This window comes from Capra hircus, chromosome 7 (assembly GCF_001704415.2).
Source record: "Capra hircus breed San Clemente chromosome 7, ASM170441v1, whole genome shotgun sequence".
NCBI classification, from domain to species: Eukaryota; Metazoa; Chordata; class Mammalia; order Artiodactyla; family Bovidae; genus Capra; species Capra hircus.
This window is the reverse complement of record NC_030814.1, coordinates 17,005,844-17,020,789: the sequence shown is the minus strand read 5'-3', so window position 1 is coordinate 17,020,789 and position 14,946 is coordinate 17,005,844. Positions and strand designations below refer to the sequence as shown.

At 35.8% G+C, this 14,946-nt stretch overlaps 1 protein-coding gene across 1 annotated transcript in view; it reads right to left on the bottom strand.

Annotated features, from left to right (window-relative positions):
- The window catches only part of KIAA0825 (KIAA0825 ortholog), a 397,136-nt gene that overhangs the window by 17,209 nt on the left and 364,981 nt on the right, over positions 1-14,946 (bottom strand). The window lies entirely within an intron of this gene.

The window sequence follows — 14,946 nt, the reverse complement described above, 5'->3', positions numbered from 1 at the left end:
CCTTGTTTTTAATCTAATAAATGTTTCCCAGAATGGAGTTTGCAAATCAAAGTGAATATATATATATATTTAAAATACTTATTTATTCTCTTTTGGATTCTGTGTCAATTGTGCACATTTCATAAATATAAACATAAGACATATTTGCTAAGGAATTACGTTTGTTGATATGGCAGCCTCATGACTTAAAGTATAAAAAATTCATACCTTGTCAATTATGAATTGCATTTTCCCCATTTGTATGGAATATGGAATTTGTTTGAGTGTTAGCTAAAAATATACGTGATATTATTTCAGATGTGAGTATTGCTTAAAAAATCAACCTCACCCTGTCTTAAGAGGGGAAACATGAAAATTATAATCCTTTTAAATAAATTTTAAAAAATACACCCTTTGCTCATTTACTCAGCTTTCTTCTCACTGCATTCAATTACCAACCTTATCAGTTTATTTCCTTTGATTTATATTTTAGTCCAATGCATGTCATAACAGGAAGGCAGTATAAATACCCTTTAATACTTACGGATTTTTTTTTTCAAATTTAGACATCTTTCTTGCTAAGCAGAATTAATGCATTGACTTACTCCCATGGTTATCACCCTGGATGCCGTTTTTCTATTTCATTACCATTTTGTGGATGAACACATCATTGGTGTGGCATTTATCTTGATCGGTAATGAAAAAAGTCTTGCCTTAAAAAGCTGTGCCATGTTTCCAGCCCTTGTTTATGAGGCGTCTTCCAGCAGCAATCTCACTGCAGAGTTCCAGGCACTAAATGGTGGCCCAACTCACATCACTGGTATTTTCCCTGAGTCAAATCCTATGAATGCTGTCAACTTAGTTAGAACCCGGCCCTTTGCTATATCTTCTCAATTACCACACCCATTATCTCTCATACCCTAAAATTACACCGTCCTCCAGAGAACAGGTTATTTCTCCAAATATCCTTGTTTCATTGTTTCCAGATACCTGTGACCCTTTTTCCCCTTCAATTGCTTATAGTCCTTTTAACATCTGTCATCGCAGCTTAAAGTTTGATTATGTGTAATAGCACTTTATTTTTGCAGTGGGGGCGTCACAGTTATTGCCATATACAGAAAATTCTGACTGACATTTCCAGAGTTTTTTGGCACCAGAATAAGTCAAGTAGTATATTCCCTCTTTCTATGACTGCCAGGTGAATAACCCAACACAATTACCTAATATCTTGAGAGAAGCCTTGACTGTTTTAAATAGAGCCTTTTCCTTCATTTCACAGCCCCATAGCACTGCCCTTTATTTCTCTGCACTGAGTTTATTTCCGTAATTTAAATTCTAACTTCAAATGTATCAGTTGACTAATATTAAAGTTAGCTTCCAAAAGGAGTCCATTTATTGACCAACTTAAATTCTTTCCTTTTACACTTAACTGTATAGACTTATGGTTGAATCTTTCTCATTTTTTAACGGAAATAGTGCGGAAGCATTAAAAAATAAAGTGAACAATTGACAATGAGCTACTTAGTAAAATCATTCCAGTTTTCTCTGTCCTACCACCTAACCTATTTGACATAACCTATGAATTAGACCAAAATGCAGGAAGTCTAATTCAGTTATAGGCAGTTAACATTCAGAGGTTATTCTCATTGATGTCTAAATTTTCATGCTAAATTCCTGCTACTGTATTATAATTCTGATTGTAAATTATCTTTATTGTTGAAATCCATCATAGGCCCAGCAATATACATGGGAACCAATAATGTTTATTGATGTTTAACATGCCTAACTTTGTTGTAAATTCAGTTATTAAGGTCTTTGCCAGCCCTTTCAGTTATAGGCAATAGAGTATGCTCAAGAGGATCTTACCTAACAATTTGGAATTATCATTAAAAAATGTAAAAAGCCTGTTGGCCAATTCTTTAACATAAACTAGAAGATGAACTCTGCTCAAAGAATTCTTTGGGAATATAGTATATTAATGGCCCGGTGGAATAAACACTTGACCATCAAAAAGCACTGAGTGTGAAAAATTGCTTTTTCTTAACCTAACCCTGCTTTATACAACATAAACAGTTTCATTACTGCTGAGATATGCTGCATCTCTAATTTCATTTTCACAAAACCTCAACATACCTCTGTAGAATCCAGATTAGTTCTCTCAGTAAATAACTATGACATTACCATTATTAGTGTTCATTGGAAGTCCCTATTTAGAAGCACAACAGGGAAATTACTACACACTATTTCCCACCCCTGGTGAACACATAAAAACTCAAACATACACATACCTACAGATAATAAAACATTGGAAAATAAGAATAATCAAGGAAATGCTTTATCTTTAGCTGTGGTTCAGCTATTCAGCCAACTTTATCTAATGGCATATCATTCCATTATTTTTGAAACCTAGGAAAATATTAGCAATTCAATGTTATGAGGAGAAATGTCAATCTAATTATGAAATGAAACTAAGCTATCAAGCAGTGGAATACTGTGAACATTAGCCTTACATTCTGTATTACACGGAAGCAAAAAAGACTCCAGATAAAAGGCTCAGATTTCATACTGTGAAATATTTCACTTTCAGCTCTCCTAGATTCTGTTTCTTTTTTTCCCCCTTTCCTTAACTCAAATTTTCAGCTACTAGAATTTCATTCCCATTCACTTCAGTATTAAGGTAACATAGCCTATGTGATCTAGAAATTGAAGTATAACCAAACTTTTTTTTTTTTTTTTAATAAAGAAGGGCCATTTCTAAAACCCTCTGAACTCTAAGCATTGAAATTCTTCATGGTATGTTGTGAAATCCATTAATTTTAGAGAGGGAAAGTGACAAAAGATAGCAATGCAGGACCATGAGTTTGCAAGTGGTAAGCCATATGATGCTGTCACATGGCTGGGTGTTATACTTTGTTGGGCTGGGCTATGCTTAGTTGCTCAGTCATGTGCAACTCTGCGACTCCATGGACTGTAGCCTGCCAGGCTCCTCTGTCCTTGGGGATTCTCCAGGCAAGAATACTGGAGTTGGTTGCCATGACCTCCTCTAGGGGATCTTCCTAACCCAGGGATCAAACCCAGGCCTCCTGCATTGCAGTCAGATTCTTTACTGTCTGAGCCACCAGGGAAGCCCATTATAGTGTGCTGCTGCTGCTGCTGCTGCTACTAAGTCACTTCACTCATGTCCCACTCTGTGCGACCCCATAGACGGCAGCCCACCAGGCTCCCCCGTCCCTGGGATTCTCCAGGCAAGAACACTGGAGTGGGTTGCCATTCCCTTCTCCAAGGCATGAAAGTGAAAAGTGAAAGTGAAGTCGCTCAGTCATGTCCGACTCTTAGCGACCCCATGGACTGCAGCTCACCAGGCTCCTCCGCTCATGGGATTTTCCAGGCAAGAGTACTGGAGTGGGCTGCCATTGGATGGTAATTAACTAGTCTAGACTCTTTTCAAAAACTCCTGAGTTTCTTAGTGAACGTTTCTTAGAAGCTATACAAACTTCATACATCAGATTACTGAACAAAATATTGGCATATAGAAAAATATTTTTGGAGTACCTACTATGAGTTAGGCAATTTATTAGGCACAGGGGATAATGCAGTGAATACAATAATTGCCCTTTCTCGTATGGAACTTAAATCTGTGGCAAAGAAATTGTGGGTAAGTAATCAAATTGAATGAATTAATGAATGGCAGTACTGCAAAAGTCAATGTTCAGGTCTTCTACGTTTCAATAATTTTTAGTTTTATATATATGGATCCTGCAAATTTTTGTTAGCATTATTCCTAGAAATTTTATGGTATATATCCCTATTATCTCTCTGCTATTAACCAGAGAGTTTTTGTTTGTTTTTATTATATCTTCCATTTCTTATTGATATATTGATACTTTACAATATTTTTCTTGTATTTCATATCCTTACTGATTTCTAAAAGGATTTTAAGTGTTTTTTTTTAAAGAAATATTGTCTGCAGTGAATAACCATTTTCCCCTTTGCCTCTCCAGAAGTTAGTCCATTACTTCTGATTTATGCCTTATTCCACTAGCCAGAAACTCTAGAAAAAAATGTTAAATAGATTGGGAATCCCATCAACTCTTGAGTTCTGGTTTTATAATTATTATATGATGTGAACTGTCTTCTTAGGTATCCATTTTTTATGGGAAGGAAGTTTCCTTTCTTCGATTTTTTCCTTAAGATTTTGTTTGTTGGGAATGTTTCTCTTTTCCAACTTTTAAATTATGAATTCCTTTTCAGTTAGCTAGTGTATGACTTTGTTTTTCAAAAAGGCCATTTTGTGTTATAACTTTAAAATTCTTGAATGAGAATTCCACTGCCACCACACATAAATAACATCTAGGAGGGCATACAATTCTTAGGTTACAAGTTTTCTCCTTAAAATGCTGTAGACAGGTGGGAACGCAAAATTGTACAGCCACTTTGGGGAGTGGTTTTTGGCATTTTTATTAAAAAAGTTAAATATACATCTACCATATAACTCTGCTATCCCATTCTCTGGTGTCTTCCTAACAGAAAAAGAAATTTACATTCACATAAAACCCTATAAACAAATGTTTATGGCAGCTTTATTTACAATAGCTCCAAACTGTAAATAAGCCAGATGTCCTTAAACTATTTCATACAGTAAAATACAACTCAGCCATAAGAAGTTTCATGCAATAACTTGGGTGAATTTCCAATGCATTTTCCTAAGTGAAGGAAGACAGAATGATGTGGCTGCATGTCGTGTGATTCCATTTTAAATGACAGACATTCCTAAAAGAGCAAAACTGCAGAGAAGAAAACAGATCAGTGATTTCCAGGGGTGAGGAATAGGAGGAGAGATTATCTGTAGAGGGGTAACTCTTGTTTTAGGGGCTTATGAAACTGTTCTGCACAAACTCCAGTGGTAGGCACATAGCTATGAGTTTGTCAAAACACACAGAATTATACAGTACAAAGAATGGATTTTATTCTATGATAACAACAACAAAATCAATTAGGATGTGGGGGAAATATGAAATGCAGACTGTGACATGGGAATCAAATGATTTTATAAATGAATCATATAACTGCACTGAAGCGGGATGGACGAGAAAGGAGCCAAGCTAAGGAACTCTGGAAAGCACCGCTTTAAGTGAATGTTTAAAGACAAAAGAGCTATTCACAATGTTCTGTAACTGGTAATTTGCTTCTAACAAAGATATGGATTAGGAGATCTAAAAGTACTCTTTTAGATCCAAAAAATTTTAAAGACTTTTTAGAAGTATTTTGAGACGCTTTTAAAGATATTTTTACTTATGTTTATATACTAGGGTTGAGTTATCAAATAAATAAATTATAGAATATGGGAGTCATGTTTCTTACTATCAGAGAAAGAAGTTACAAATAGGGATAAAAGTTAGAATGAGCTCTGTTGTATTGGATTAAAATTGGAGATAGCAATATGAACTTTTTTAAACATACATATGATACAGAAATAAATTTTGATGTGTTTATATGCATGAGTTAGTATCTAAACATGTCTTTCCTGGCTCTATCCAGAAGGTACCCTGGTAGCAATGAACAGCCAGCACCTAAATCTTGGTTTATAAATTCCACTCTCCAACACAAAAGACAGGACTCTAATGAGACAGCTAATTTTAGAGCTGAGGCAGAACAAAACCGATGCAAGACTGGAGTATCAAAAAGTAAGGAGGTTAATACATGCCTTTAACTTTAAGAAGTTCTTCTGTACAAGGAAGCCTCCAAAAAAGGCTTCCTGAGCAGAAGTGAGACTTCAGTTGGGCCCTTTGGAAGAAGAAATTTTTCCAAATAAGTTACATAGGGTAGTCCATAGTTGGGTTAGTTTTTGTGTCAGGAAGTCTTTCCCACTGGTTAGGAAAAGATATTTTTTAGGGACCAGACCAGACTCTGTCAAAGTAAATTATGTATTTAATAGTTTTTCCCTAACCAGATTATAACCTGCATGATATCAGACAATTGATTTTTCTTCTTTCCTGCTGTTAATCCTCACAAAATGTGTAACATGTACTATCTGCATATTAAATATTCACTGCAAAAACAAAAGAAAAAGAAGTAAAGAGGTTAAGAAAATAGATGGGACTATATAAAAAGAGCTTAGTAACCAGCCTACAAAGTTGTCAATTGCCAAAGCTGGAACAGTTTGAGCAACAAAATAAATAATGATTGCATTAGATTAGAACCAAATAATAAAATAAATATCTATGGGAGGTTAATACTAATATAAATAAGTGAATAAATAGGGGGGTAAGGGAAAACTCTTCCTCAAGCAAAAATCTAAATAATATATACAAATGAATGAATGAAATAGAAATCACCATTAAAACACCACAGCAATATTGCCACATAATGGCTATTAAAATTAGTGGGTAAAAGTTTATGCAAAATTGTATATCCGCATAAGGTCAAAGTATCTCCCTCAAATATTTAGTAATTACAAAGGAAAAATAGTAACAATGCTAAAGTAAGGTGAAGTCGCTCAGTCGTGTCCGACTCTTTGCGACCCCGTGGACTGTAACCTACTAGGCTTCTCCATCCATGGGATTCTCCAGGCAAGAATTCTGGAGTGGATTGCCATTTCCTTCTCCAGAGGATCTTCCAGACCCAGGGATCGAACCCGGGTCTCCCACATTGGAGGCAGACGCTTTAACCTCTGAGCCACCAGGGAAGCCTCAGTAACAATGCTAGAGAATCCTAATATCAGCTGAATCCAGTGACCAAGAGTAACATCACCAGTAAAACTGATTTTATTCAATCCCGGATATGAGATACTGAGAAGAGCATATTGCTTCTGTGGTTTCCTTCCCAATAATGCACAACTTTAATGAGAAAGCATCAGACAAACCCGAATTGAGGCACAGTCAATAAAACTGACCAGTACCCTTCAAAAGTGTCAAGGTCACAAAAGACAGAGACTCAGGAACTGACACAGATTGAAGGAGACTAAGGAACCAGGGCAACTAAATGCAGTGTCGGATCCTGGAGCAACAAAACGGCAGGAGTAGAAAAACCTTCTATGCTTCAGTTAAGAGTGGCGTGCCAAGGCTGATTTCTTCATTTTTTAAAGTGTTGTTTGGTTATGTAAGATGTTAAACTTTATTTTTTTGAGCTCCAGGATCACTGCAGATGGTGACTTCAGCCATGAAATTAAAAGACGCTTACTCCTTGGAAGAAAAGTTATGACCAACCTAGATAGCATATTCAAAAGCAGAGACATTACTTTGCCAACAAAGGTCCGTCTAGTCAAGGCTCTGGTTTTTCCAGTGGTCATGTATGGATGTGAGAGTTGGACTGTGAAGAAAGCTGAGCACAGAAGAATTGATGCTTATTTTATTTTACTTTACAATACTGTATTGGCTTTGCCATACATCAACATGAATCCACCACGGGTGTACACGTGTTCCCAATCCTGATCCCCCTTCCCACCTCCCTCCCCATACCATCTCTCTGGGTCATCCCAGTGCACCAGCCCCAAGCATCCTGTATCCTGCATCGAACCTAGACTGGCAATTCGTTTCTTATATGATATTATACATGTTTCAATGCCATTCTCCCAAATCATCCTACCCTCTCCCTCTCCCACAGGGTCCAAAAGACCGTTCTATACATCTGTGTCTCTTCTGCTGTCTCACATACAGGGTTATTGTTACCATCTTTCTAAATTCCATATATATGTGTTAGTACACTGTATTGGTGTTTTTCTTTCTGACTTACTTCACTCTGTATAGTAGGCTCCAGTTTCATCCACCTCATTAGAACTGATTCAAATGTATTTTTTTAATGGCTAAGTAATACTCCATTGTGTATATGTACCACAGCTTTCTTATCCATTCATCTGCTGATGGACATCTAGGTTGCTTCCATGTCCTGGCTATTACAAACAGTGAGCACTGTTTGTAATAGCCAGGACATGGAATTGATGCTTTTGAACTGTGGTGTTGGAGAAGACTCTTGAGAGTCCCTTGGACTGCAAGGAGATCCAACCAGTCCATTCTGAAGGAGATCAACCCTGGGATTTCTTTGGAAGGAATGATGCTAAAGCTGAAACTCCAGTACTTTGGCCACCTCATGCGAAGAGTTGACTCATTGGGAAAGACTCTGATGCTGGGAGGGATTGGGGGCAGGACGAAAAGGGCACAATAGAGGATGAGATGGCTGGATGGCATCACGGACTCGATGGACATGAGTTTGGGTAGACTCTTGGAGTTGGTGATGGACAGGGAGGCCTGGCATGCTGCAATGCATGGGGTCGCAAAGAGTCAGACACAACTGAGCGACTGAACTAACTGAACTAAGATGTTAAACAGGGCTTCTCTGGTGGCTTCATGGTAAAGAATCTGCCTGCCAATGCAGGAGACGTGGGTGCGATCCCTGGGTCGGAAAGATCCCCTGGAGGAGGAAACGGCAGCCCACTCTAGTATTCTTGCCTGGAGAATCCCATGGACAGAGGAGCCTTGCAGGCTACAGTCCAGGGGCACGCAAAAGAATCGGACACAACTTAGTGACTAAGCAACGACAAGACGTTAAACATGAGGGGAATCTGGGTGAAGGGTAAATGAGAAATCTGTGTACTATTTTTGTTATTTTTCTGTAAGTAAAAAATAGCACTAAAAAAAAAAATGCTGTAGACGTGCCATCATCTCATAGCACTTAATGTTTTAGGGAAGTTTAAGGCCAACCTAAGTTTGTCCCTTTGCTAACCTGCTTTATTTTTTTCCTTCCTGGATGCTCTGACTCTGTTTTCCTCTTTCTTAAAATTAACTACATCTAAAAATTAATTTGATTTTCTGTAGTGCCAATTTAAATCCTTTTTCTTTTTTCCACATTGTATCCATTTCCACTGTTACTTTGGCAGCTTGCTATTGCATCTTATTGTTTCTCTTTCTTGCATTGCAGACTGTAACCCATGGGTTTCTACAGTTTGTTCAGAGGCTATGCCTTATATCCTATGGAGGATACTACAGTGTTCTAATCGGTTTGCCTGGTCCCCACATTAAGACTGTTTCTGTGTGTATGTATGTGTGTGTTTTCAGAGTGATTTGCACATTCCCTTAAGCCAGAGCATATTTTCACAAGCACCATTTGGGTTCTTTGGATCACTCCTCTTTAAAGTAGGAAAACTCTGTTTAGACCATTTCCATCATACTGTGATTCACGAAAAACCACTGATAACAGGATTACTGATTGATTTTTGGAGTCATGAGTCTTTATCAGCTTCAGTGTTTTTATATTTATTTTATTGGATCTTGGAGGAGGTCTTACTAGGGGTTGTTAGGTAGCACCGATTTTAAATGAGAAGCTACCTATCCAAAATGTCTGCATTTTTGAATTACTAATTTTAGCAGTTATCTCCCAAGATATTTCTGATAAAGAATAATGTTTGTAGTGTGACAGTTATATCTGGAACTCCTGTACTCCATAATAATAATAATAATAATAATAAAAGAATGTGAAGCAATAGTTTATATTTCACAGGATAATTAAAGCAAGAGATTTGATATTCCTTCACAGAAAGAATGATGAAGGTAGATAGCGGCCTGGAAACCAGTGAAGCTGATTGCAAAATGAATATTTAAAAGTTCCTCTGATTTAATGTGCTCTTGTTTCCATTCCCTTTATTCTTTTCAAAGACAAAGAGTCCTCTGTAAATATTGCTTTAAGGATTATCAGGCTTCAATTTTCAATTTTGTCCAAAGGCCATAATTTAAACCATAATATTGGCTTTACAAATGTAAACAGTGATTGAACCTCTTTCCTTTAGCTAATAGAAATGCCAATGAAATTAGAGTCAATTAAATAATTGCTTTATTAACCTAATGTATTACTGCTGTAAGTCATGCTGTGGCTCATCCAGCCAGGAGGGGAACTGGAAGAGAAAAAATAAAAAACTATATCAACATAAAGAGAAGGGAAACTAGCACATTGTAAAAACTTGATTCAAAGAAAAGAATAAAACATCTATTGAAATTTTGACATATCAGTTTCGTTCTTTAGGCTTAACCATGACCAAAGCTGGAAAAATCCTAAGGGATTTTAGAAGTTAAAGATCTTTCAGAGTGTGTTAGCTGTCTCCTCTTCTGCCAGGTCTTATCTGTCCACCTCTGTCTCCAGATTCCTTCTTTCCTTCTCTCAAGTGAGTTATCTCAATTTTTCCTTTAGGGTAATACAGAGGTATGTGATTACTGACTTATAGTGTTAGATGCCTTGACAGGATTTGCAATTGTTTTCTAAACTTCTCTGTTCCCTAGCATGTGGTCCCCTGCCTTTTTGAGGACTGAATTTATTATGTCAATAATTTCAGAACCTAGTGAAGTACCTGCTAAGACCACTGAGCAAATACTTGTGGAGTGGGGAGGCTTCCCTGGTGGCTCAGCTGGTAAAGAATAGGTAGGTAGCACTGTGGAATCTCTAGGAAGGTGCCAAACTGGTTTCAGGAGTTAAAGCCCTTCCTGTAACTCACCTTTCTCTGGCTCTGTACCAGAGAATATTCTTGTATACCTGAGCACAGAACAGTAAGAGGAGAATTTTGTGGCTTTTTTTCTGACCCAGGTTCAGACTACATCCAAAGTATGGTCAGAGTTGGCTACTTAGGAAAGGTGTTATGGACGTTAATGATGGAAGGAAGCAGGGGGGACAAGAAGGATTATCATGTATTTGGTGCTCTGTTATCCCTTCCATATATATTATCTAATTTAACCCCCAAACAACTATTCAGAGTAAATATTATTATCCTTATTTTTACAATTAAGGAAACTGGGAATTTTAAAATATAATTTCTACCAGGTCACATGGCTTATCCAGTAGCCAAACTAGAATTAAAACTTCTGTTGGCTCATTCAGAACTCAGAGCTTTGCTGAGAATATCAGAATTAAAGAAGTTTTAGTTCTATAAAAATGCAGTAACCCATTCTGTTAGTATCCTAAACTTGATCCAGCCTTGTTTTTCAACTTTAAACAATAGGATTCTCCTAGTCCGTAGGTTGTCTTTTAGTTTTTTTTTTTTTTAACAAAGAAGAAGTAAAATTGTCACTGTAGCAGATGATGTGATACTATATATCTAAAATTTTAAAGACACTACTAGAAAACTACTAGAGGTCATCAATGAATTCAGTAAAGTTGCAGAATACAAAATATACAGAAATCTGTTGTGTTTTTATAGACCAACAGCTAAAGATCAGAAAGAGAAATTAAGGAAACACTTCTATTTACCATCACATCAAAAAGAAAAAAATATCTTGGAATAAACCTATCTAAGGAGGCAAAAGACCAGTACCCCAAAAACTATCAGAAAACAATTAAATAAAATGAAGATGATACAGATAGAAAGATATTCTGTGTTCTTGGATTGGAAAAAAACCAATATTGTCAAAATGACTATACTACCCAAGGCAATCTAAAGATTCAGTACAATTCTTATCAAACTATCAATGCCATTTTTCACAGAACAGAGCAAAAATTTTTCAAATTTGTATTGAAACACAAAAGACCTCAAATAGCCAAAGCAGTCTTGAGAAAGAAAAGTGGCTCTGGAAGAATCAGGCTTTCTGACTTCAGACTATACTACAAAGCTATAGTAATCAAAACAGCATGGAACTGGCACAAAAACAGACATAGATTAGTGGGAGAAGGCTTGTGGGCTCCAGTCCTTAGGGTTGCAGAGAGTCAGATATGACTGAGTGACTACTACTTTCACTTTCAATTTCAACAGGATAGAAAGCCTGGAAATAAACTCACACACCTATGGTCAATTAACCTATGACAAAGGAGGCAAGAATATACAATGGAGAAAAGACAGTCTCTTCAATAAGCTAGAAAAGTGGACAGCTACTTGTACAAGTGTGAAATTAGAACATTCTTGAACATCATACACAAAAACAAATTCAAAATGGATTAAAGTCCTAAATGTAAGACTAGATACTGTAAAACTCCTAGTGGAAAACACAGACAAATCATTCTTTGACATAAATTGCAACTATATATTTTTGGATTTGCCTCCTAGAGTAATAAAAACAAAAATACACAAATGGCACCTAATTAAACTTGAAATACTTTTGTACAGCAAAGAAAACTGTTAACAGAAAGACCACCCACAAAATGGGAGAAAATATTTGCAAATGTAGTGACCAGCAAGATTATTCTCCAAAATATTCAAACAGGTCATGAAATTCAATGTCAAAAAAACCCCCAAAAATGGGCAGATCTAAACAGACATTTCTCCAAAGAAGACATATAGATGCCCAAGGGGCACATGAAAAAATGCTCAAAGTCATTAATTATTAGAGAAATGCAAATCAAAACTACAATGAGGTATCACCTAACACTGATGGCCTGTCAGAATGGCCATCATGGAAAAAAAATCTACAAATAATAAGTGCTAGAGAGGGTGTGGAGAAAAAGGAACTTCCTACAGACGTGGCAGGAAAGTAAAGTGATACAATCACTATAAAGAACAGTATGAACATTCCTTAGAAAACTAAAAATAGAATTATTATATGATCTTGGGATCCCACTCCTGTGCATGGACCCAGAAAAGACAAAAACTTTAATTTGAAAAGATACATGCACCCCAGTGTTCAAAGCAGTACTATTTATAATAGCTAAGATATGGAAGCAACCTAGATGCCCATTGACAGATGAATGGATAAAGACGTGGGACATACATACAATGGAATATTACTCAGCCATAAAGAAGAATGAAATATGCCATTCATAGCAACGCAGATGGACCGAAAGATTATCACAATAAGTGAAGGAAGTCAGAAAGAGAAAGACAAACATCATATCATATAACTTGTCTGTGTAATCCAAAAAAAGAACTTATTTACAAAACAGAAACAGGCTCACAGACTTGGAAAGCAAACTGATGGTTGCCAAATGGGGAAAGTGGGGTGGGGGAATGGATAGATTAGGAGCTTGGGATTAACATATACATACCACTACATAAAATACATAATCAACAAGTACCACTATATAGCACAGGGAACTTGACACCATATTTTCTTATAACCTATATAGGGAAAGAATCTAAAAAAAGAATGAATATATGTATATGTATAACTGAATCACTTTGTAATATGCCCTTGTCTTTTTCTTACTGAGTTGTTAAGAGTTCTTTATATATTGTAGATTCAAGCTCTTGGTCAGAAATATTCTGTGAAAATTTCCTTCCAACCTTGGCACAGATTTCTGTTTCCTTAACTCCATCTTTTGGAAGAACAAAATTTTTAACCTTGATGAAAATCCATTTTAAACCTTATTTCTTCTTTTATAGTTAGTGCTTTTCATGTTTTATTTAATAATGTCTTGCTTAATCTGGAATCGCAAATGTTTTCCCTCCTAGTTTTTTTAGAGTTCTAATGGTTTAGGTTCTTATATTTAAGTCTAATACTAATTTTGAATTAAGCTTTTTGGAAGTTATCAGGTAAAGATTAAGACTAGTGTATTTTCCCATAAACAGATATCTAGATATTCTAGTACTATCTGTTGAAAGACAGTGCTTTTTCTCTACTGAATTAGCTTGGTATCTTTCTCAAAAAAAAAAAAAAATTGTTCATGTAATTGTGGATTAATTTCTCTTTATGCTATTTTTCATGCTATTTTAAATAGAGATTTTAAAATTTTCATTGTCAAATGTTTGTTGGTAGTTTATAAAAATGACAGTTTTTATTTTGACCTTGTATCCTAAAATTTTTCTAAACTTATTAGATTGATTGATTTAATTGAAGTATAGTTGGATTTACAATGTTATGTTAGCTTCAGGTGTACAGCACAGTGATTCAGCTATATATGTATATATATTCTTTTTTTAAATATAAATTTATTTATTTTAATTGAAGGTTAATTACTTTACAATATTGTATTGGTTTTGCCATACATCAACATGAATCTGCCACAGGTATACACGTGTTCCCCATCCTGAACCCCCCTCCCGCCTCCCTCCCCGTACCATTCCTTTGGGTCATCCCAATGCACCAGCCCCAAGCATCCAGTATCATACATTGAACCGGGACTGGTGATTCGTTTCATATATTATATTATACATGTTTCAATGCCATTCTCCCAAATCATCCCACCCTCTCCCTCTCCCACAGAGTCCAAAGACTGTTCTATACATCTGTGTCTCTTTTGCTGTCTCGCATACATGGTTATCATTACCATCTTTCTAAATTCCATATATATTCTTTTTCAGGTTGTTTTCCACTATAAGACTTAATAGCTATTTTGTGACTCTCTTAGGGTTTCTTTTTTACCTACTTATATGTCATGTCATTACAATTAAGGATATTTTTACTTTTACCTTTTCCATTTGCATGCCTTTTATTTCCTTTGCTTGTCTTATTGTGCTGGCTAGAATCTTCAGTAAATGTTGAATAAAAGACATCATTGCCTTATTCCTGATCTCTGAGTATCACGTTGGCTGTAGGCTTTTCACAGGAGCTATCAATCAAGTTGCATAAGTTAACCTTTGTTCCTCGTTTGCTCAGAGTTTTTTTTTTTTTTTCTGATTAAATGGTTTTGTCAAATGTTTTCCTGCATCTATTGCAATGACTATATGGTGTTTCTCCAATATTCTTTTGATATATAAAGCACATTGATTTTTAAGCACATGTAAATAATACAACCTAAAAATAGAACATATGAAGCCTAGAATATAATGTCATTAAAATGAAAAATAAAAACATGTGCCCTTATATTACTTATTAAATATATAATCAGCCAAAAAATATTAAATGCCAGTTATCTGATTTACTATAGTTAGAACTGAGACCAACTCAAAGGGGAGAACGTATCTAATGTTTTCTTTTCTTTTCCAATTTAAAATGTTTTATGTTTATTGAAAATGCTCATTTCTGGTTGTTTTGACAGTACATTATAAGGCTGAAATTTCCATATTTCATTTAAAAAATTTCAAGCCATTTTGCCTAAAATCACATTTTTTCTATAGGAAAA